The 24,656-nt window shown below is 44.6% G+C and overlaps 1 long non-coding RNA gene across 5 annotated transcripts in view; it reads left to right on the plus strand.

The window, feature by feature from the left end:
• Window positions 1-24,656, plus strand: part of LOC128400820 (uncharacterized) — a 68,373-nt gene that overhangs the window by 1,099 nt on the left and 42,618 nt on the right. For 2 of the 5 annotated variants that reach the window (XR_008327380.1, XR_008327383.1), the window contains exon 2: window positions 3,697-3,801. This is a non-coding gene — a long non-coding RNA (uncharacterized LOC128400820). Of the gene's footprint in view, window positions 1-190; window positions 315-1,716; window positions 1,877-2,209; window positions 2,262-3,696; window positions 3,802-24,656 lie in introns of those variants that run through there. The other 3 variants (XR_008327381.1, XR_008327379.1, XR_008327382.1) reach the window with 3 other exon arrangements.

Raw genomic sequence — 24,656 nt, forward strand, 5'->3', positions numbered from 1 at the left:
CCATCCGGGTTGGTGGCCGTCATTGTCCTCATGTGGGAGTGAGTTCCGTAGTTTTATGCACTGTGTGAAGAAGTGCCTGTTATATCTGTCCTGACATTCAGTTTTGCTAGGGTCTAATGTTATGAAAGAAGGCAAAAAAAAAAACCCAAAAAAACTTCCACGCATAACTTTATAAACTTCAGTCGTCACCTCTTACTTGCTTTTTCTCTGAACTGAAAAAATCCCAAATGCCGCAACCTTTTCTCATAGGGAAGTTTCTCCATTTTGGTTGCCCATTTCTATACCTTTTCCAACCCTCCAATATCCTGTTTGAGGTGAGGTGTTGAGAATCATACACAGTATTTCAATTGCAGTTGTGATACAGATTTATATAACATGGCAGTTTTACTTTCAATTCTTTTCCTAAAGACCCCTAGCATAGAATTTGCCTTTTCCACAGCTGCCATATACTGGGTCAACATCTTCAAGCTGGCCACTGTGACCCAAGGACTTGTTCCTGGTTTGTCACTGCCAGGCCCCATGACACCATCATTTATTGCAGATAATTAAACATTCTGTCTGTGTGTGAGCACTTAGAAAGGGATGCTGTGGTTACTAAGACCCAGCATGGGTTTCTCAAAAACAAGTCATGCAAGACAAATCTCATTTCTTTTTTTGATAGAGTTACAGGCTTAGTGGATTAGGGGAATGCTGTAGACATAGTGTATCTTGAGTTTAGTAATTCCCCCATGATATTCTTGCAGAGAAGCTGGTAAAATAAGGGCTGGATGAGGTAACTGTTAGGTGGATTTGTAGCTGTTGTCTAATGGAAAAGTTGCTTGTGATGGTGGAGTACAGTGGTACTTCGGGTTAAGTACTTAATTCATTCTGGAGGTTCGTTCTTAACCTGAAACTGTTCTTAACCTGAAGCACCACTTTAGCTAATGGGGCCTCCTGCTGCCGCCGGAGCCCGATTTCTGTTTTTATCCTGAAGCAAAGTTCTTAACCTGAAGCACTATTTCTGGGTTAGTGGAGTTAGTGGTACCCGAGGTACCACTGTATATATTAACCCCTTCAGGGCCCAAGTGGGATTTGGCACACATATGTACAATATTGACTCTTTCTAAGGCACCAGTATCTCTATCCTGTAGCATGGATGGAGCCCTATGTGCTGTTCTGAAGTATATGCAATTGTCTCTGAATTTCTGTCCAGCATGATATCCACTGGGGCACATTTGCCTGCAGATGTCTTCCTTGGTGTCTCTGGTGTCCTCCCCCCCACCCCCACAGCCCTGAAATTAGACATTCTATTGCAGTCCTTTTAGGAACCCAGATCTCAAGCCACTTAGGGCTTTATAGGTAAGTACCGATGAGAAGGTTGGCGGTTCGAATCCCCGCAAACAGGGTGAGCTCCCGTCGGTTGGTCCCTGCTCCTGCCAACCTAGCAGTTCAAAAGCACATCAAAGTGCAAGTAGATAAATACCGGTAGGTACCGCTCCGGCGGGAAGGTAAACGGCGTTTCTGTGAGCTGCTCTGGTTCACCAGAAGTGGCTTAGTCATGCTGGCAGTGGCGTAGCATGGGTTGTCAGCACCGGGGGCAAGGCAAGTAATTTGTGCCCCCTAACCCGTGGATTTGCGCCCCCTAACCCCCAGATGTTGCGCCCGGTGCGGCCGCCCCCCCCCTGCACCCCCCACGCTACGCCACTGCATGCTGGCCACATGACCCAGAAGCTGTACGCCAGCTCCCTCGGCCAGTAAAGCAAGATGAGCGCCACAACCCCAGAGTCGGCCACGACTGGACCTAATGGTCAGGGGTCCCTTTACCTTTACCAGCACAGAGTAGAATTGTGTCCAGAAATAGAGCAGCAACCAGTGTAGCTTTTTAAGAACTGGCAAGGTAAGTTCAGTGTAACTAGTCCCAGTTAGTAGCCTAACTGGTGCATTCTGTACAAACTGGATTTTTTGGGGGGGAAACCCTGAATGGCAATCCTACATAAAGTGCACCGTAATCAAGTTCCCTAGAGTTTACCAACACATATTTTGCATTTACTTGTACAAGGTGACTCATGAGTGATCCTGTCACCACTTAGACATATAACTGTGATAGGATCACCACATAGATAGTGTAGTAAACTTGCATAGCATCCTGACCTTTTTAATCTCCGTTAGTCATTTGTCTTTTCTGGCCTCTCTCTCCATCCATTCTCCCATACCTTCTCTCTTCTCCTAGTACCAACAGCATGCCAGTACCATGACAAACAGTGCAGAAGTTAGAAGTTACGGTAATAAATCTGAGTGCTGCTATGTATAGTTTACCTATGTTAAACTGATTTTAACTTTTTATGCATATTTTTCAATTAATATTCTCTTGAAACATGGGGGAAACAGTTAAAAATCTGTGAAGTATATACTGTACAGGCTGGGAATCAGAACAGACAGCAGATGGTGCTAGAAGCAAAGGCAAATTTCAGTGCTTGAGTCTAGATTTGTGTCCAATCCTTTTTTAAACCATCAGTATAGGAATTTTCTGTGAGCCTCAGTTGGGAGTTGGCTAGGTTTTCCCAGTTTTTCTGGTTTTGCCACAGTACAGAGCATTGAAGTTCTCAAACCCAGATTTAAGGCCTAGTCAATGCAGAATTAGATGTACTTACGTACACATGCATACTCAACTTGGCTGCCCCCAAATCCTCTTACTCTTCCCCACTTCTCCACAAATAATATTTTGTAAATGGATGTAAAATAACACTGCCTGCCCCATAAAATATGTACAAATTGATCCAGAAATGGTGTTGCTAGTTTGGGACAACCTGGCTCAGTAAGTCCACAACCAAGTTTTACCAGTTAAATCCAAAAGTATTGTAGCCTTCCCAACTGCAAAAGAACTGGCTTCCCACCCTGCTTCCGAGTTTAAGGCAGATTATGCAAACTGATAGTCCTTAGTCATGTTCCAAAGACAGAGTGGCAGAATGTGCTGTCCAGGTTTTTTCTTCTGTTTATTACCAGTATTTCTAGATCTTAAGAACAGCAAAGCTCAGGGTGGTTGCCAAAAATCCAAAGTATAAAAATAAAACAAAATGAAATAAAACACTAAAATCACTTACAAAAACAACAATAAGAAAACACCCAATTTCCAAAAGTTTGGAGAGGCTAAGGAAGAACACCAGTGGGTTTTTCAGGGGAGCATGTTATCACACTACCACAGTTCCGGGAGACGCTGCAGAAGAGACAGTGTTCCTGATAGATGATAATATTTAAGTGGACCCAGATACAACCTGTAACCATTACAAAGTTTTCAGAACAGGTGTTATAGGTTATTACCTAGCTTAGCCATACCTGTCAGCAGATTGGTGCTGATGTTTTATACTATCTGCATTTCCCAGACCGACTTCAAAAGCAACCCTCCATAAATCTCATTGCAGCAGTCTAGTCTGAAAGACTCTTAAGGCGTGGATGGCAATAGCATGATCATTGTCTAGCAGTAATGGGAGCTTTTCCCTTTTCTTTACACAACACTTGGAGCTCCTCTCTGGAAATTTCTCTTCCCCCTTTCATGCAGGTACAAAAGTATCCGAGCCACATTTTGCTGGCACAAGAGAGCTGCGCATTTTCAAGAAATGCTTATCTGTAGAACTGAAATACTTGTGCTGTACCCTATACCTACAGACTTTGGTCCAATCAGTAACAGACAGACAATTCACCTGTTCTCTTATTCTCTAGGCCTCAGAATTGGAACCAAGTTTGCAGTCCCAGAGGGACATTGGCATTAGGAAGAACTGAGAAAACAACTGTAAAGAAAAGCAAGGAAAGCTGGAATGGAAAGAGGTATGCTTAGCCTTAGGAAAAGAAGATTAACAAAGAAGTTGATTGCACCCCCCCCCATAAGTTCCATTGTGTTAAGCAGGACCTACTGCTGAGCAAATGTATCTAGAATCAGAGTATGAGTCATGGGGGGGGGGCGAAAGAAATATTTTTTTAAAAACAACAACAGCAACAACCTTGATTAGAACAGGCACTCATTTCATCTGCCAAAACTGGGGCAAGAACAAACACAAGGGATTTAAGCATTGGGGTCAGGATCCTAGATTTACTTACTATATCTAAATCCTACCAGGGCAAGTTGGGAATAATTACAATTGCATGGCTCTAAGCATATGATTTCAATCAACTCAATAAGTTGCCATGGGGTAAAAAAGAAAAGAAAAAAGGATATAATCTGCAATTATTTCACTAGCAAAAATGGTCATCATTATAGCAGGTTCTGTGTGGGGAGGAGGGAGGGTTTGTATGCTGTGAACCCCCATAGAAGGTTTCAGCGTTCTCCTACTCAGCCCCTATCAGGAGGGGCTGGGCCATCTAATTTCCTGTGGGGTGTACTTTGAAATTAAGTGGGACCTACCATAAAATGTTGCTGTGTATCTTTACCTTACAGCAGAAGTGTTTTTCCTCAGGTTTCTGCCTGCTAGCCAACCATGCCCTCTCTCAGGACTACTATAAGATACAAGGAGTCCAAGCAGGCCTTTCCACTCCTCACTCCCATTTTTCCATTTTCTTTTTCTTTTGAGTGACATTAAACATTCTGTGGCTACTGAGCATGCTTAGTACTTAGTGGGCTTTTGGGGGGGGGGGGCTTAGGACACACATTATTCTAGAATCAAATCAATGGAAATGAAGTTCTTGTTTTTTCTATGTAGTCCACACACAATCTAGATCTACTGCATGTTTTTTGCTGCTGAAAAGCACTTCTTGGGAAACTAGTTTCATTCAGAAAATAAAAGCTCATTGCAGATTAAGTCTGCATTACCCTGTAGTGCATCTATTTGAAAATAGATGTAGGCAGTCCTGGCAAAGGGGTGTGTGTATCCACACTTGTGTAATGGCATTGTGGGTGTGCATATACCAAGACAGCAATCACCACCTCCTTCTTTGTTCTTCTGGGATATTTGCAGGGAGGAAAAGGTGTGGATAGCTTCATCAAGGGAAGGGTTTTCAAATGTGTATCAAGTAACCACAGCCACTCCTGGATGGCAGGATCTAGAATCATTTTAGACTGATAAAACAACATGTTGAGGATGAACATGAATGATTCCAGATTGAGAAAAACAACGCTTGTGCTACAAGTGGGTTACTGTGCACACAGCCTTTGTTACCTTTGGGGGTGACAAGTAACCAAAAAGAGACTACGTGTTCTTTAAAAGCCAATCTAAGGTAAGTATGTTAGCCTGCATTCTTCACTAACTTCTCATTCTAGGCTCCTTTTCTGAATGTTTAGCTTTCATTGGAGCTTGTGGATATACAGGATATACAAAGAAGATAGTACAGTCTGTCTTCTACCTGATTCCTCAGTAAGAAGTCAACCTGCTCCTGCTCCTGGCTTCTCATGTTTTGGCAAAAGCACTGGAATAACTGAGTACATATTGTATAATGCACTTTATAATTATTTAATACAATTAAATGGATTTACACATGTGAATAATACCTGTATTTAATACCTTTATAGGTTGCTCTGCATTAATTTCACCTGCCCACATGCATTCTTAACCACCCAGCTGCATGTATTCTTAGCCGTTTACCCTCTCCCCCCATGGACATGGTAACAGGTTGTGATTGATTGATTGATTGATTGATTGACTGATTGATTGATTATACTGCCCATCATCCGAAGATCACAGAGAGGTTCACAACATAAAGCTCCAAAATGAGAACACAAAATATATAACAAAAACAAACCAATGACCCTTCTCCCTCAAAGACATTTAAAAAAACATAGATTGTTTAATCAGCCAAAGAAGTGGTTATAGAGAAATGTTTTTGCCTGGTGCCTAAAGATATGTGATGAAGGCACTAGGCGAGCCTCCCTGAGGACAGCATTCCATAAATGGGGAGCCACTGAAGAAAAGACTTGTTCTTGTGTTGCCACACTCCAGACCTCTTTTGGAGGGGGCACACAAAGAAGGACCTTGGGTCCCATGGTCTGGGTTAGTTCATTTGGGGAGAGACTGTCCTTGAGGTATTGTGATCCTGGGGAGAAATAAGGCGCAGCGGAGTCTGCAGTGTCTTTAAAAATATGGTTTGTTAACATATATGTACAATCTGAGTGTACATGAAGGAAATGTAATTTATAGCATTCTCAGGAGTAGCTTGTCCTTTCCTGCCACCTGTCACTGGATTCAGAGCCATCCTACACACCACCTCTTTCTTCCTGCTTATCGCCTCCGTAGCAGCCCAGAGAATTCTGCCCCATTCCTTCCCAACAAACCATTATATTTCAAAAAGGACAGATTTTCCTGTGACATCATGCCCCTGCCTCACCTTGGCAACCTGCCTATTCTCCCGTATCTGTCCACTGCTTGGGATGAGGGTGGGAAGGACAGCTTTTTTCATTGCCAGTGGTCCTCACTGGCTCAGTTCCCCTTTGTTTCTCAGTGGCTCTGTACTTGGCCAGGCTGGTTTGCATAAGCTAGCCCACGAATTCCTTGTCTGACACAGATCTGCAGCTTGTATTTTCCCTTTATATCCCAAACATTATCTAAATACCACCATTTATTAGTTTTTAATATTCGCTAACAGACTGAAGTGCCTCAGCTATAACAATACGAAAGTGGTAGAGTCAGAAAAACTCAGCCATTGAATTAACTGTCTTTGCCATATCTGATGCTTTCAACACTCCCTAATACGTATACGTACACACACACACACACACACACACACACACACACACACACACACACTGGTTGGCCTCAGACCCTAGAGCCTACAGCCTGCCTGGCTTCTCCCATTTTTCTTCTTTTTGCAGTTCACCTCCTTGTACCTTGGGATGCTCTGGCTAAACTCCACTGAATGTGTTCCAAGCATTTTTCCACTCCCTTCATCTCCTGAGATTTTACTTTTATTTTAGATTATGTTATGTTGCTCTTTGCATCTCTTTCCAGCGTACAATCTGACGTTTTAGTGAGATTGCTTGGGTCTCAAATCCTTACATCACTCTGATGCAGCCCCCAGACTTTCAAGCCATATTTCCCCAGCTCTAAACAAGCAGTTTTGATCTGATCACAAGTATGGCTTCCCTTCTCACTCATCACTTTGTTGCCAAAGAAAATATATTTGCTTTTTTGGCATGCATGTCTCAGACAGTCTGTGGTTCGTGGTTCATTTTGCAAGATTTGAAAGTAGCGGAGGGGAGGTTGCACATACCCACACCCAAAATCCCCTTCACATACACAGTTTTCAGCCAGCTGATAGGATGTTTAGCATTTCAAACAATCATTTAACTCTGACACAAGCAGTATATGCTCTTGGAATGTGGTGTATGTATCCTTGTGTCAGTGCGTGTTGTCCACAAAACAGCAGCTTAAGATGCTTCAGCAAATTCTGCCTTTTTCTTTTGGAATATCAGACCTCACCTTGTCTTATGAAAAACTGCTCTTGAAAAGTAACATGTAGAACACAGTGGTGCAGTTTTAAGAAACACAAGACCAAAGCCCTCATGGGCACTTGGGACCACACACACATTTTTTCTAGATTGTGCCCAGCTTTTCCAACATAGGATAACACCCCAATCCCTAGGCCTGGGCGCCCCATATTTAGCAATTCCTCCACGAATGGGGTAGAGATGCTGTGTGAATACAGTACCTGCAGTACTCAAAAATGTATGGTGAGAGATAGTACACCGAGATTCTGGGGTTGGAGAAAATGAAAGAGATCAACCAGAAAAAGTAATAACCTAATAAAATGATACAAAAAATAATAATTGTATTATTCACACAAATCTCTAATGCTTGTCAGCTATCCCATTACTTTTGCAGTCATTTGCCATAACACTGTACAATACTCTCTGCACACTTTTCCTTATTCTCTTACAATAAATTAGCTAGTTGTTTTCCCTTTCTTATTTTTCTTTAAAATGAAAGCTGAAAATACAAGAATCTCATGTGAGCCATATCCTTGCAGACGCTCCCTGTGCTTAAGGACCGGAGCACCTGTTAAGTCCATATGTACCAGGGTGCGGTGTACTGAAAGCAGCTCCACTGCTCTGCATTCTGTGAATGAAAACCCACATGAAGACCCACTCTGTGCAGAAAAATGGGGATCTTGCGGGGTTTTGGCCAAGTAGGATCTACAGATCACATTCTACATGTGAAGTCTGATTGGCAGGAAATTTCAGAGGGAATGCACAATAAATGAGCCAAAGCTACAGTTGGGTTTCCATTTCTTTTTGTTCAGTCTTGGCTTCCAGTGGCCTGAGCTTAAAATGCCTGAGTGCAAAAGCTTTAATGTGCTTGCCCACTCCAGCTCATTGTTAGGTAATTTTTCAGTGTTGACTATACATTTAGCCAGTAAGCTCTGGAGCAAGGCTCCATGTGTCTATGTGTCTGTCTCTCACTGGATTAGCCTCACAAGAGGCAGCAAAACAAGGCCCCAGAAAGGGGAACAAAGGATCCTCCACTCAGCCCAGAGGCCAACGCTCTGTCTCCAATTACCTAGGCTGAGCAGGGAGGAGGAGGGAGGAGGTGTGTCTGTGAGGGGAATACCATTTGATATGTGGTGTGTCTGCAGTGGACTTCACTGGAGTTTATAAGATTCCCTCCCTCCCGTCCCCCTACACCATGGACAAAAGGGAGGATTCAGTACAGATTCCACATTGCTTTTTAAGGGGATTTGTTATCGTCTATTCTTATTTCAGACCCTTTTCCTAACGTAAAATTTTAAAGTTCTGCTGGATTTTGTGGTCACTGCAGCAACATGAGCTGCCTTAGTAAGTTATCCACAGTGACACCCGCCCCTTCCATAAGTGGGTTCGGACCAGCTGCATCTACAGAGGAGAGCATGAGACTACTGTACAATATAGCTTCCTCCATCGCCCCCCTGCACACTGCCTATGAGAACTTGCATCTTGTTAAAGAGGTTCAAACCTTCCTTTGATTGGTTGGTACAGACACATGGTCCCTTTCTCCAGACCATTGTCTTGCTCTTCTTCCTTCATTATCTGAACTTTTCCCTATGCCAGTGGTGTCCAAACTTTTTTCAAAGGTTTTTTTTTAGGATTTTACCCCAGGAAATAAACTGTCACAGGGGCCAGATTGAACCGACCAGCGGGCCAGATTAAGCCCCCAAAACGGACTTTCAACTTGCCTGCCCTATGCACTTAAGAGTGTATCCTCTTGAGGCACCATCTTCCTTTAAACTAGAGAGCTCACATGCCTTACTTTACAGAGGGCAGACCTCAACTGTCCAGTCCAGGTCCACTTTAAAGATAAAGAACCATGAGAAGGGAGAGGAGGGACCTTCAGGTTGACCATAAATACTGAGCCCTTGCACAGCAGCCTGAGCAGTCCCACAGACCACCTGGTCAGATTCTTTCTCTCCATGGTTAGATATATTGCATTCCTATTTAAATTATAGTAATTATGCATTTGCATCTACACATATAAATCAGCACACATTTTATACAAACCTGTTTCCTCTTTTTCTTTTTTTGGTGATGTGTTTTCTTTTTGGGCAGGGAGGAGGATGTTTAAATGGACACTCAATTTTGAGCAGCTTTTATTCTGACAATTCAGGAATGATCTGGGCTATCGCTTAGATTCTGCCCTGGACTCTACTCTTAACAGAATACTGGACACTCTGATTCCGACTTCTGCTATTGTGGCCATTTTAGTATTTTGAACCAAAAAACCACATACCTTCATCTGATCTGTTTCACTGGGAAACATCTTATTGGACCCTATCAGGCTTGGTTCGTGTATGTCAAGGCTCAAGCATTGCAAATAATGTCTGGCCAGGCCCCAAGCTAGCTAACGTCAGTTCTTGTAAAGCTGTGCCCACACTAATGCAATTCCAGTACATTTTCTTTCATAACATCATCTTTTATGGTGGGCCCCATGCATCGCTGTACTTGGTACAGCACAAGCTCTGCATGCAGTCTCCTGTCCAAACTACATTTGTTTTTTCTTTTCCTGTAATGGTTGAGTAGGCTGTTTTTTACATTGGGTTGGGGGCAGGCTTAGTCTTTGCTTGGTTGTTGTTTAGAAATTGTGCCAGGTTTGTGCATAGCAATGCCTGGGTTACAGGTTCCCAACCTTGTTGTTGTTGTTGTTGTTGTTGTTGTTGTTGTTTAGTCGTGTCTGACTCTTCGTGACCCCATGGACCAGAGCACGCCAGGCACTCCTGTCTTCCACTTCCTCCCGCAGTTTGGTCAAACTCATGCTGGTAGCTTCGAGAACACTGTCCAACCATCTCGTCCTCTGTCGTCCCCTTCTCCTTGTGCCCTCCATCTTTCCCAGCATCAGGGTCTTTTCCAGGGAGTCTTCTCTTCTCATGAGGTGGCCAAAGTATTGGAGCCTCAGCTTCACGATCTGTCCTTCCAGTGAGCACTCAGGGCTGATTTCCCAACCTTATGTTTGCTTAATGTGGGAATGCGAATGAAGGCCTCTGAATACTAGTTGCTGGAACTCGCAAGTGAGGAGAGTGGGGTTAACAGACATGTCCTTGCAGGCTTCTTATAGGCATCTGGGTGGCCACTGACAACAGGATGCTGGATTAGGTGGGCCTGTGGCCTGATCTAGTGGGGCTCTTTGTATTTCAGGGGAGACGTATCAGGTGGGAACATTAACTGGGGGCTCATCCACACATATCTTTTGCCCTGTGCTTTCTAGGCAGAGGTCTGCGCTTTCCCAGTTCACATTCCCCACCCCCCTTATTTTCCCTAGGAAAATCTGCTCTTCATGCTGAATCAGAACAAACGACAATTCAGGTTTTCTGTGGAATTTTTTTTCCAGCAGTAAAAAGCGGGTTTTCTTGGGGAAAGCACTGGGGCAAAAAGAAAAACGCTCGGACACGAAGCTTCAGAATGCAGACCTGTGCCAAAAAACACTACACAAAAAGGAAGTCTGGATGAGCCTTTAGCCCTCCACTTGCCCATCTCTTATACCTATCGCCATCCTCATCCCATGGCCTTCTTTCTTCCTAGTCTAGGTTATTTCTGGCTTCAGAGTTTAGGTGATGGGGGGAAAAGAGCAAAGCTGGTGGGTTGTGAGGGAAGAGTTTAGCTTTCCCCCTCCACCCACCACTTTTGCATTCACCTTATTCAGCACACACATAGCTATGTTGGTTGATGCCATGTATAATACTACCTTTCTGCTAAGTGGCAGCCTTAAAATCAGGTGAAAGCTGAGTGCAGGGTGGGGACCAAAGGTGGACGAACTACCCCAGAAGATTTTAAAAAACAAAAGCATCAGTGGCAGGATGCAGTGACAGACATTACAGGTGATTCTAGGGTTTCAAATAGCTTCTTTTGTCTTCCCAGATAGATACAGCTGGCTATAATAGTGCCCTCTTAGAACATGGTATTCTTCTCCATGCTCCTTCAAGTGTTGCAGGAGGACTCATCGGAGCATAGCTTTGGTATGCAGTGTACACATTACGGACTTTGAATGCAGCTAGGTCAGAGGCAGTAATGCTTCGGAATACTAGCTGTTGGAAACCCCAGGAAGGCTGAATGGGGTTCAGCTCTGGTCCTGGTCCTGAATGGGGTTCAGCTCTTGTGCTCTGGTCCTGTTTGTGGTTTTCCCATAGCCATCTGGGAGGCCACTGTGAGAACAGGATGCTGGACTAGGCAGGCCACTGGCCTGTTCCAGCAGGGTTGCCATATGTTATTTTGCTCACTTCTCTTTTTCTGCATTATATTAGGGGAAATTGCTTGGGGGGAACTGTGTACATGAGGCAAAATAGCATACAAAAGTCTATAAGGAGAAATTTGCGCTAAAACGCCAATGAATTTTCATGATGACGTCTTTTTAAAAAAATTCACAAATCAAGGCAGAAATGTGGAGAACTGAATTTAAGGCTGGAAATAGAAGAAACTGAGAAAATCTGAAACTATCAGTTCTTCCATCTCTAATTGGACTGATACATTTATTTGCACTTATTTGCAAAACCAGCCTGACACAAAACCTGAGTTTCTCTTTCTCCCTTTGCGACAAAAGTTATCTCTGATGTTACTAAGAAGGTGCAATCAGAGGTCCAACTTTTTCCTAAGAAGCGTGCTCAGCACCAGCATTTAGCAAACAACCAAAGAGGTCCTGATAACAAATCGTTCCCCCTTTGCCGACCGGATTGAGTGTTTGAGAGCTGTGACCCTTGCAAAGGCTTTGATGGCAAATGAACCCCTCTACTCCTCAGGATGAAGCCATAATATGCCTGCACGCATCTTGTTGACTTTGGTGGAACAATGCGTAAAGATTGCCGCCTTCGCCACCTTTTTTCGTGGCAAGCGTGTAGCAAGTTACAACAAAGGGTGTTCTGTGACAGGCAGGAGGAGGTGGGTAGGTGGAAGTGAAGGAGGAGGGTGGGAGGGAGCCAATAATCCTTGCTCCTCCCCCGCCACCCCCATTCAGCTGGCCCATGGCCCCCTTTGATTCGTTTTGCCTGTACCAAGAGAAGGGACTTGCACTTGATATATGAAGTGTTTTCAAACGGAATGCTTGGAAATCTCCACAAAGACTTCTGTGTCCAGGCCACGTTATGCCTCCGCCTCCCCCACTTCCCCACTCCTGACCTACACCCCTCTCAGCTTCACATTGGCTTGCTTCTTTTTCTTCCTCTTCTTCTTCTTCTGGCTCGATCTCAGAAGTCTGCCAAAGTGTAGGAAGGATGGGTAGATGGAGTGATCAGAAAGGTGTTCGGCTGCAGACGGACACCATCCAAATGCGTGGCTGGAGGTCGAAGCACAGGGCCACTGATTATAAGGCTGCAACTTAGAAAAACCGATGACACACAGGACGGCAGTTTTCTCTAGGCAACTTGTGGCGAGTAGACTGTTAGCTTGCCCCTCTGCACCAGGGGTGAGGGAAGCTGTTTCAGCCTGCAATATTCTCATGGGCAATCTTGAGCACATGCCAGTAGAGGGTGGGGTGAGAAGCAGAAGGGGTGGGAAACAGATGCGATCCTTTACTTTGTTCAGTAGGCCTCACAACCGAGTCAGCGGTTCCTATGCACACCCGCATACATGCATTGCTTCATCTGGGCAGGTCAGAGGCGTAATCATAGTTTAAGGGCACATTCCAGCCCATCAAAAATACTTAAAAGAGGCTGGGGAGAGGAAGCGTGGTCTGGGGAGATTCCCAAGGGCCAGACGGGGAGGCCTTGAGGGCCACTTTTGGCCCCTGAGCCTCATCACTCCTGCCCTACACTCATCATGGTTGTGTAAAGCAGCAATAGTCATAACGAATGGTCCCTAAGCATGCACAGAGCTCTGGCTTAAGTTGAGCTGTAGCTTTGAAGGGACAGGGAAGGTATTCCCTGTATTTTATATTTAAGTAAATTGCTTTGCTCTGATAAATTGTTTTCTAAATAAGTTGCTTTTCTAAATTGCTCTGTTAAAATTGCATATTATCCTGCTTTGCTGAATTGGGAAGAGGCCCACTTCCTCTTTCTGCCGGCTAGTAGACAGCGAGCAGCGGCTTTGCAGAAAGGCCAGCTTCCTCTTTCTGCTGGCTAGCAGGGAAGCCCATTTCCTGTTTTTTTTCTCTCAGCTAAGTAGAAACTGCAGTACTCTCTGCACATGCTCTCTGATGCAGTAACGCAAGAGAAGAACACACGAACAAGGGAAGGAGGGGCGTTTAGCTAGCCATATGCCATATAAGGAAATAAGCTTAACCTTGCCAGCTGATTGGAGAATTTGAAGAGGTGGGAAGAGATGGGCAGACTCTCAGGTATAAAGATGCTTGTTTATTTGTATCTATGGGCCAGTCTTTTGGGAACGATCCCACTGGCCACCTCTGTGCACAGATTTCAATAAAACTTTTTTCTCCAAAGAAGAATCTTTCCTGGTGCTTTTTGCTCTCTCTTCGGCCCTGGGGACGCAGGCAAACGATTCCCTGGCAAGGATAAGGCTTCAGCCTTCAGCTTAACTTTGGAGCCTGTTTTCAGTGCCACGTTTGGGCCAGGAATGTAATGTGTAATACCCAAGAAGAAAGTGGTTCTAGCTGCTACGTATGGAGTGCATTTCCCTTGCCATCTAGGATTAGAAAGCAGTGCCTCCCCACTTTTGGAATGCTTTCCCCAGGGAGGCTCGGCTGGCACCTTCATTATACACCTTTAGGCGCTGGGCAAAAAACGTTCCTTTTCAACCAGGCCTTTGGCTGATTAACACCTGATGCACTATTAAATGTGTTGTGAGAGGGGGTATTATTGATTTGTTTTCCCCTCTTATTTCTATTGTGTATTTTGTGTTTGTTATATTTTGGGGGGTGGGGTTTATACCACCCTGAGATCTACGGATAAATACAAATTTACAGATTTCATAAATAAACACATAAAATAAAGCCAAGCAGGTCTGAATCTGCTCAGCTGCTGAATGGGAGACCTGCAGGAAACACTGACCTAAGCTCATTGGAGGAAAGAGATAATGCAAATGTCAGAAATAAATTTGTGAGCAGCTAGGCCACACTCCTGCCCTGTCTATCTGACAGAGTCATTCAATCACAGGTCACAGGATTTCTCTGAGGGATTGTCAAGGCTCCCCACCAGAGACAACCACCTTCCTCTTGTTCTCATGGTCATTTACCCTGGAATGAAAGAGGGAATCCTAAGGGTCATCACTGACACTCTTTCAAGCTATTTCATCCTCTCTCCTAGAGCATGTAAATATATTCCCAGAGTTCAAAAGTGGCTATCCCAGGACTTCTAATCATGTAAACAGGTCTTTGGTTTGTTCCATTGGGTAACTATGGCTATTTCGTCTGTGCATTTCTCAGGCTTCCCTTCTTTGGTTTTGCTTAAGTCTTCCTCCTCAGTAACAGTGCTTCAAGTGATAAGAGCATATGCAGGAATGCACCCTCTTTGTAGTCTTGGAGCAAGCAGCTTGTAAAACGCCACATTCTCCCTACCCTTGGCAGGCATCAGGCATCCCATGGGAGGGCAAGCTGTTCCATCCCGTCTGACTCACAGTGCTGCTGAGACAGGGATGGGCGGGACAGCCAGGAATAACTAGGAGCAAGGATCGGACAAAAGTTCAAATATGGGTTTTCCCCGGCTGCCGACCTCACAGTGCCTCAAGTTTGCAGGGCTGCATCTGGTTAAAGGGTTGGGCTTTCTAGGACTGGGGTTCCTGGCTTGCGGGAGAGAACTTGGGGATCAGCCACGGAGACCCACCACAGTGAGCAGATGTGTCTAGTGCCTATTGCTTCACTTCTAGAGTCATCAGTACCTGGGCCGAAGCCTGCCCTGGGAGTTGCACTTCCTGGCCTGGAAGCCTTTCCCCTTCACATCCCAGATGCATGTACGAGAGCAAGTTGTGTTTGCTCAGTGGTCAAGAAGTTAATGTTAAACATTCCCAGAGGGTCTCTCCTTCCTAATTGCCTGGTGTATTTCAGAATGGAGCACTGGTCTTGAAAACGACTTCCAGGCCCAAGCCCTGGCTGAACATCAGCCCTTCCCAAAGCTTCTCCCCTGCCAAGGGAGCCTTTCTAACCTCTATGATCACACCCAGAATCCAGGGGTGTTGTTATGGGATGGTCCAGGGTGCCTGCACCCCAGGTTTTTGCTGTGGGTCCTGCCCACCCCATGTCTTTAGCAAGAGGCACCTCTAAAATGTTTTCCACTTGTTTTATTAATTAAAATTTGTTTCGAAAGAGTTTGTGCTCCTTTTGGGGGCAAGGTTTGATTTTCTGCAGGAAAACTTTTTTATTTTTATTTTATTTTTTATTTTCAATTTTCAGTTATATCTATTACAACAATTATTCAATCATAATTTTAACATTTCAAACTCCGACTCCCTTCCCCCTCTTTCTGTGGTTTTTTACATTTTTCATCATACGCCAAACTATCTCAACATATTCTTTTATATCTATTCCTGTATATATCCCATATATATTGAAACTGCAGGATTTTACATTAATCCTGCCAATGTCTTAATCTGTTTACAGTTTGTAAATACTCAATAAACCATTTCCATTCTTTTCTTAATTTTTTTTAAAACTTGATTTCTAATTCTCCCGGTAAGTTTTGTCATTTCTGCGTAGTCCATTAACTTACGTATCCACTCTTCTCCCGTCAGAACCTCTTCTTTCTTCCATTTTTCGGGAAATAACATTCTTGCACCTGTGGTTGAATACATAACTGCAGGAAAACTACTTGCTTTCTATAGCTTCCTTCCATTAACCGTATTACAGTTCTCTTAGATTTTTCCTGATCTGTGAAAGTTAGTTGAATTCTTTCTTGAAGTGGATTGTGGTGGGAATTCAGCAGTGGTGGCTGATAGGTGAAACGTATATGCGCTTGGAAATGCAAGTTACTTTGACACTAGCCTTTTTCTGCAATTGCCATCCTTTTTTCCATTTTTATGGAGAATCTGGAAAGCAAAATTGTTAAGACTGTTACAACCCAGTGTTTACTATGTTGCCTTCCCTGTTTTTAAAATGATTCCCTCTACCAATGAGAGGCAACTGCAGCTTCATTGCGAGCTAGCAACACACTATTTTGACTTTCAGGGCTCCTGTGCCTTTAATTAAATGTTTCTCCTTTTCTGATGGTGACTAGTTTATTGCTGTCTATTGATGGCGAAGGGAAGTAGTGATGAATTCTTCCTTGAATAGCCTCTTTAAATTGTCCAAACAGTGGAACCTTGGTTTTTGAACGTAATCCGTTCCGGAAGTCCGTTCGACTTCCAAAACATTTGAAAACCAAGGGTCAAAGGGCTGTCAGCAAGTTCAATGGGGAAAATTTAGAAACATGCCTCAGAAGCCGTTCAGCTTCTGAGGCACATTCGAAAATGGAAGCATTCACTTCCGGGTTTTCGGCATTCGGCTTCCGAAATGTTCGGCAGCTGAGACTTTCGAAAACCAAGGTTTGACTGCATCAAGTTCCGTTCCTGCAGTGGCAAGGAGGCATTAATTACTGATTTCTTCGCATTTTTTGTTTGTTAATGTCTTCCAGTGGAATAGTGCTACTTAACGTTAACAAATGAAAATAAAATAATGCAAGGAAACCAACAATTAAAGCTTATACCCTACCTATAGGAAAATAAACAGGCTCTTTTTCTAAAGCCCTGACTTGGGTTTACTGCCTTGCTGAGAATGAAGCCATTGGGAGGCAGATTGTGGCAAGTGATAGGGCCTTACTCTGGCTGAAAGGCAGTCCAGTCTTTATTATTTACATGTAGCAAGAATGAACCTTGGCGCCAAAGACCAATTCTGAAACAGGCCGCGTATGCATGCCTACTGGAAAATAAGCCCTGTTCAACATTTCTGAACAGAAATTCCTCAGGATACATTTTTCTTTGTTTCACCCGCCTTCCTAGAAAAAGGTGAGTTTGCATAGTTTTTTCACATTTTTCCTTTCTCTTACTGCTCCTATTACCACTTGCAGTGACGGCATACATGTCTGTGTGCATGCACACACACAACAAAAAAGTTGGGGGAGGGAGGAAGCTGTGCTACTGCTGCTAATGGTGAATCCCACCCCCACATATTGTTGGAGACATTCTACTCCAGGGGTAGCCAACCTAAGGCCTGGGGGCCGGATGCAGTCCAATTGCCTTCTCAATCCAGCCCACAGACGGTTCGGGAATCAGCGTGTTTTTACATGAGTAGAATGTTTCCTTTTATTTAAAATGCATCTCTGAGTTATTTGTGGGGCCTGCCTGGTGTTTTTACATGAGTAGAATGTGTGCTTTTTATTTAAAATGCATCTCTGGGTTATTTGTGGGGCATAGGGATTTGTTCATCCCCCCCCCAAATATACTCCGGCCCACCACATGGTCTGAGGGACAGTGGACCAGCCCACATCTGAAAAAGGTTGCTGACCCCTGTTCTACTGCCTGTGGAGAAATTTGGTGAAACAGTCCCTCCAATTTTCTGTCCACAAATAGGATAGAACCAAGGTTTCATGAAAGGTCTTCTAGGCTATAAACGTGTGGGAGCTATGGGCCACAAATTTTTTTTATGGGCTACTGATTCTTGTTGGTTTATTTGCAAATTTGCCTTTGCTCCCAACGAGTTCTATAGCTGGGTTTCTTGCCCCCAGGCCATTGAAGCCCCCAGCCTGTGTGTGTATGTGTATGCAAATGTGCATGGGGGGGTGCCAAGCTGGGTCTTTGACCCGGGTGAAATAAAACCTAGTTTTGCCCCTGCCTAAATATGCTTGCTAAACTTTTGGCAGTCTAGCCTAGTGCTGAGCAGAACTAGCTTGGGTGGAAAGTTCCCAAAGTGTGGGTTCATAGAGAATTTAAAGCAGTGGTCCTTTCTTTGGGTCAGGCTTTGAGAATATCATGAAAGCTTATCGACCTCCGTGCCCAGAAAAATGCACATAAACGCATACACAATTTTGCATCTGATTTTATTTTATTGCGTTGGGGAAGTTATTTCCTTTTGAGTCCGGCTCACGTACTCCCTGAAGCCCGTGCATTACTATGGGAAAAGGAAGGTGGGAATGAGAAAGAGGAAGTTATGAAGAGGTGCCTGGGGAAGATAGAAAGTCTTTCAGTTCATTCTGTGCACCAGGGGGTGAGGGCAGGGCCCTGGAGACAGGCAGATGAAAGAGAAACCTTCTGGTGTGCCTTTGAAAGGGCTTCTTCTGACAGCCCAGTTCCTGAGAAATCCTTGAGCCAGGAAGGCAAAGGGGAGAGGGGATGGCCTTGTTATCAAGAAAGAAAACAGAGCTGGCTTGATTAATGTATGGCAAGCACGGCTGGGCCAGCAACTGGCATATTTGGTTGAAAAAGCTTTCTGTCAAAAAGGCTTGGAATACTGGGAGGGAGGAGGCAGGCAAGGTGAAGCACAGACAAATGAGATGACTCTCCTTCCTCCTGGGCCGTGTTCAGAAAGTGGGGGGGGGGGGAATAAGTGTTCAGACCCCTGGGCTCTCACTTGTGGGGTGCCTCAGGGTTCTATCCTCTCCCCCATGCTTTTTAACATCTACATGCAGCCGCTGGGAGGGATCATCAGGGGGTTTGGGCTGGTTGTTCATCAGTATGTGGATGATACCCAGCTCTACCTCTCTTTCAAATCAGAACCAGTGAAGGCGGTGAAGGTCCTGTGTGAGTGTCTGGAGGCGATTGGAGGATGGATGGTGGCTAACAGATTGAGGTTGAATCCTGACAAGACAGAAGTACTGTTTTGGAGGGACAGGAGGAGGGCAGGTGTGGAGGACTTCATGGTCCTGAATGGGGTAACTGTGCCCCTGAAGGACCAGGTACGCAGCCTTGGAGTCATTTTGGACTCGCAGCTGTCCATGGAGGCATAGGTCAATTCTGTGTCCAGGGCAGCTGTTTACCAGCTCTGGTACGCAGGCTGAGACCCTATCTGCCTGCAGACTGTCTCTCCAGAGTGGTGCATGCTCTAGTTATCTCTCGCTTGGACTACTGCAATGCACTCCATGTGGGGCTACCTCTGAAGGTGACAGAGAAACTATAACTAATCCAGAATGTGGCAGCTAGACTGGTGACTGGGAGCGGCCGCCGAGACCACAGAACACCGGTCTTGAAAGACCAACATTGGCTCCCAGTACGTTTCCGGGCACAATTCAAAGGGTTGATGCTGACCTTTAAAGCCCTAAACGGCCTCAGTCCAGTATACCTGAAGAAGTGTCTCCACCTCCATCGTTCCGCCTGGATACTGAGGTCCATTGCCGAGGGCCTTCTGGCGGTTCCCTTGCTGCGAGAAGCCAAGTTACAGGGAACCAGGCAGAGGGCCTTCTCGGTAGTGGCACCCGCCCTGTGGAACGCCCTCCCATCAGATGTCAAAGACAACAACTACCAGACTTTTAGAAGACATCCGAAGGCAGCCCTGTTTAGGGAAGCTTTTAATGTTTGATGCACTATTGTATTTTAATATTTTGTTGGAAGCCGCCCAGAGTGGCTGGGGAAACCCAGCCAGATGGGTGGGGTATAAATAATAAATTATTATTATTATTAACTAGGACATGAAGGCTAGATCTGTCGGTGCCATGATTGCTTAATACATGCAGGGACGTACCCAGGGGTTGACCAGGTTGGGCCAACCAAGCGTGCAAGCCCAAGTGGGGAGCAAAAAATGTCAGCTCTCCACTCTGGCCTGGAATGGCTAGAAGCCCACCCACCTGTCTGCACGCTGCCTGGGCCACTCCTCCACTGCTCTGGGTAGCTGGGCAAGGCGCACAGGTTTTTGTGTTTGCCTCGGCAGAGGAATCTGGTCACTGGCATTGACCATTGCGCAATGGAGAGGTGGCTCCTTGCCAAGGGCACAAGGGAGCCTAGGTACGTCTCTGAATGCAGGTGGGGAATCTGTGGCCCTCCAGGTGTTTTTAGACTGCCATCAGCCCCAGCCAACATGGAGGGCTTTGTCATGAATCCAGTCAGAGGCTTTGTTTCCACAAATCTGCCAGATCAGCCTTCCCCAACCTGGTGCCCCCCAGCTCAACAGCTTGCACCATCCCTGTCCATTGGCTCTGCTGGCTGGGGATGATCAGAGCCAGATTCCAGCATCTGGAGTGCTGGGGAAGGCTGTTGCAAAAAGACTTTCAGAATTATGCAGCTTTAATTATTCAATAAGCTTCTCCTGATTTTCAATCAGAATTTATGAATGACCTACCCTGTGTTCAGGGTCACATGCTGTTGTCATTTTAAAAAATTCTGTGTTGTTTATCTTAATTTATGGCGCTGCGGATTGCACAGAAGCAAATGGAGACAAAAAAGATTATCTAAATGACAATAAGGCAAGATATGAGGGGTGAGCAGGGGTGAAGGAGAAAAGAAAAGAAAAAATTCAATTTATTATGGATGGCACCGAGAACTGCATCCAATGATTTGTTAAACTGAACATCATTAGGGTAAGGCACAGAGCCAAGGTCCTAATCATTTGCATTCATTAACCACCCCCTGGCATTTTCGTTGGCTTTGAGGATGCCTTGGACAAATGCCAGACAAATTGTTATAATCATTTCCCCTAAATTGCTCCTGGAGTTTCAGTGGGCTGCCCAATCCCGCTCATGGCAGACTTTTATATATAGTAGTGGCCTAATCGGTTGTTAAACAGCTGTAGTGAGCCACCCCAGAGGTGGCTGCAATTTAGAAGCATCCCAAATCATGTTAAGCGTTTTGAAGATCTGCATAGTTAATGGTGTAGCTAATTCTCACCCTAACCCATATCCCACCCCCAAAAAACCTGAAATATGCCATTGGAAAGTTTCTAAGCATGTTCAACAGAAGCCTCTTAAAAACTACGTCAAGATGGTCCTGAACCCCTGGCCTATCTGGCAGCAAATTAGTGTGTCAAGTCCAAGTCCAGGGGTCAAGCCATACAGGCAAAGTCCAGGAAACAGAGTCCAGGGTCTAGCCAAGTCTGAAATTCAGCAGTCAGAATACAGTCCCGCATGGAACCTAAATCACAGTCCCATAGAGGTCCATCAACATGGGCATGTGAGCATGCATATCACCTCAGTTCTGCTTCCCTTTTGTACTTGGCATGCTGGTTGCAGCATCTGGGCTTGATGAGGCATGTGACCCTCACCTGTCCCAAGCCTTCTCCAGCTGAGGAATCACACCTGGAGCCAGCAAACCCCACCTAGCCAGCTAAGGAGCTTGAGCTCTGCACCCTTGAATCCCTCAGCCTCCTAGAGTGCCTCTCCCACTGCTCCCTACACCTCAGAGCCCACTGCATTCATGGAGACGTGCTCCTCTTGTGATGGGTTCTGCTGCTCTGGTTCCTGTACCTTGACCTCCATCCCCTTGCCATCCTCCGTCATCCTGTGAGTACTTCCTTCTCCATCCCCTGTTTGCCCCGGTGTGTCCCATTCCCTGCTACACCCTTCGTGCCGGAATTCTCTTTCTCCTCCCCGTCATCCTGCCAGTTCAATGCAAAGATGTTGGCACGAGACGCTTTAAGACCTTGAGTGTTCTGACAAATGCCTGAACGCAGTTTGTGTGTAGAGCACTTTTCATGATTTGCCCTTTCAGCATTAGGCAAAGTCCTTTTTATTTTCCCCAAGCTTTTTAGATGCAGTCTTAGTCGTGTGGTATGTTTCATTTATGATTTTGTGGTTTTTACTTGTTTTATTTTATGTTGTTTTGTATATACATTTTAATTGTTTTATTCTCTTTGTAAACTATCCTGGGAATATAACCGAAGAGTGGTATAAAAATAAACAAACATGGAAAGTGCACTGTACAAATGTTTCAAAAAGAAACAACAGATGCACGGAGGAGCATATTTATATGTACAAATATGTAAATGCTACATATTATTACCAGCATGCTGATGGTTTGAGTTTCCATTTTGAAAGAAATTAGAACAAATTTCTGTGCCAGTGTTGCAACTTGGATTGTATACGTGTAGTTTGGTCTCTTTTGCGCTCATCATTACCTTCACAGGTAATGGGGCAGGCAGCAGATCAGTGCATGCTGGAGGGGTATAGATTTTTTGGGGGAAACATTTTTATTTTATTTTTTCACATCACAATAAAACAACATAACTCACAACACATCAACCACGTTGCTTAAAAACATCAAATCAAATTCTTAAAGTTCAGTCCAAAAAATATTTCCACATAGTAACATGAGATCTCAGGGCATTATAAACACAGTCATATAGATACATATAATCCAGAACTGTTATCACACATTATAGAAAATGTGGTTTAGAATTCCCTTTGGTCTCACGATTCTGGCACATCAGCTTTTCAGCCAGGGCTATTGTCCATGTTCCGGGCTATCATGCTTCAATTTTCAAGTCCAAGGCAGTACGCCATCACATGGCTATTTCCATATGTGTTGCCACAAGGAGGAACGTTTAAAGTTTTTTATGAGCAATAGGTGGAGCAGGCATGTCATTTATTCCAAATAAAGCAAGTTGAGGGGAAGGTTGTAGATCCGTTTTGTATATTAAACTCAATTCTTTAAATAACAAAACCCAAAATGGGTAAACAAATTTGCAAAACCACCACATACATATGTAAAATCCAGTCTCCCCACATCCCCTTCAACAGGTTGATGTTGCTCCTGGTATCATGTGGGATGAATTCACAAGAGGGAAGAGGCCACTATGTAAGAGTTTCAAAGGATTCTCTTAAGTGGGCTGAAAGAGTTTTAAAAGTCCACCCCCCCCCAAGCATGTTCCATTTTTCATTAGAGATTCTTACTTGAAAGTCTGTTGGAGGGGTATAGATGACTATCAGCTCCCTTTTGGATGTTCTGTACATCAGTGACACCTGTTGTTCCACTCACCGAAACAATCCTGTTTTACCTGGGAGAAGTCAGCTTTGTGGACCACACAGAATTGGCTCCCTTAAATCAGAGCTCTCATCAAGATTCCTGAAATTAACTTTCTTCACACATCAAACAACAGCTTAAGAGGTAGACACAGTTATCAGGACTGTGGTGTGGGATAAAAGGTTTAACCCCCACTCTCCCACGTGCTGTGTTCCAACATCTGCTATTTCACTTAATGTAGTTTGGCCTAAGATGGATGATTTGGCTGTCTATCTGTCTCTGAAGGTTGAGCACCTTTGGAATGGATGCCAAGTGTGTTGTAATATTTGTGTGTTCAAGGTGAGTCTTCCCCGGGGCCATCCTCAGCCTTTCATTCTTCGGCCATCATGGGAGATAACTGGAGGGGAAGTGCTTTTCCCCAGCCCCTCTCTAATTATTGCCAAGACCCTGAGCAACAGAGGCACCTTTTCTGCCCTCTGTCACTTTACATCCTGACATTGATGGACTGAGGGCAAAGAAGCAACTGTGGCTCCTGGCTACTACTATGAAGCCAGTGCAGTTGATCAGATGGAAGAGCTGGACTTGTCCTTGGTACCTGAGTTCAGATTTCATCTCTTGGTGGCCTTGTGCAAGTCAGACTCACACATTGACTCTACTTCACATAGCTGAAATAGGAGTTAGAGTGATCTACCTCAAATGGGTATTGTGCAAGTGACCATAAGGATATATATTATGAATGATTGTTTCACAGCAAGGATCTTTTGTCTGTACTACAGTGGTACCTCAGGTTAAGTACTTAATTCGTTCCGGAGGTCCGTTCTTAACCTGAAACTGTTCTTAGCCTGAAGCACCACTTTAGCTAATGGGGCCTCCTGCTGCTGCCGCGCCGCCGGAGCACGATTTCTGTTCTCATCCTGAAGCAAAGTTCTTAACCTGAAGCACTATTTCTGAGTTAGCGGAGTCTGTAACCTGAAGCGTATGTAACCTGAAGCGTATGTAACCCGAGGTACCACTGTACTACTTTTGAATCTCACTCGAGCCTTCATTGATACATCTCACCGTTCACTTCTCTCGGCTTTTTGGAGTACCATTTTGTCATGTACAGTATTTCTTAATGGTTATGTTTTTGGTTTTTTAAAGTGTATTTGAATGGTCCTACTTTCCCCCTTTTTCTTCTTTCTGTAGAAGTTACCCAGGGATCACTCCTCTTCTTTTTCCCTCTTCATAATCTCCCTCTTGGTTCCATTATCCATTCATTTGGTCTTCAATACCACCTTTATGCCAAGGACCTACAACTCCACATTCTTTACCTGATCTTTACCCTTCATCACTTGGCCCCAGTCTCTGCTATCTCTCCTTGGATGAGTGCCCATTGTCTCAAACTTACCTCTGCCAAGTCTGAGCTACTGTTTCCCCTCCTTTTTCTCAGCCATTTCCAACATCATTTTCTCTTGTTCTTGCTAACATTGCAGAGTGTTCTGCTTGGGCTCAGAAGTAC

This window comes from Podarcis raffonei, chromosome 13 (assembly GCF_027172205.1).
Source record: "Podarcis raffonei isolate rPodRaf1 chromosome 13, rPodRaf1.pri, whole genome shotgun sequence".
Lineage (NCBI taxonomy): Eukaryota > Metazoa > Chordata > Lepidosauria > Squamata > Lacertidae > Podarcis > Podarcis raffonei.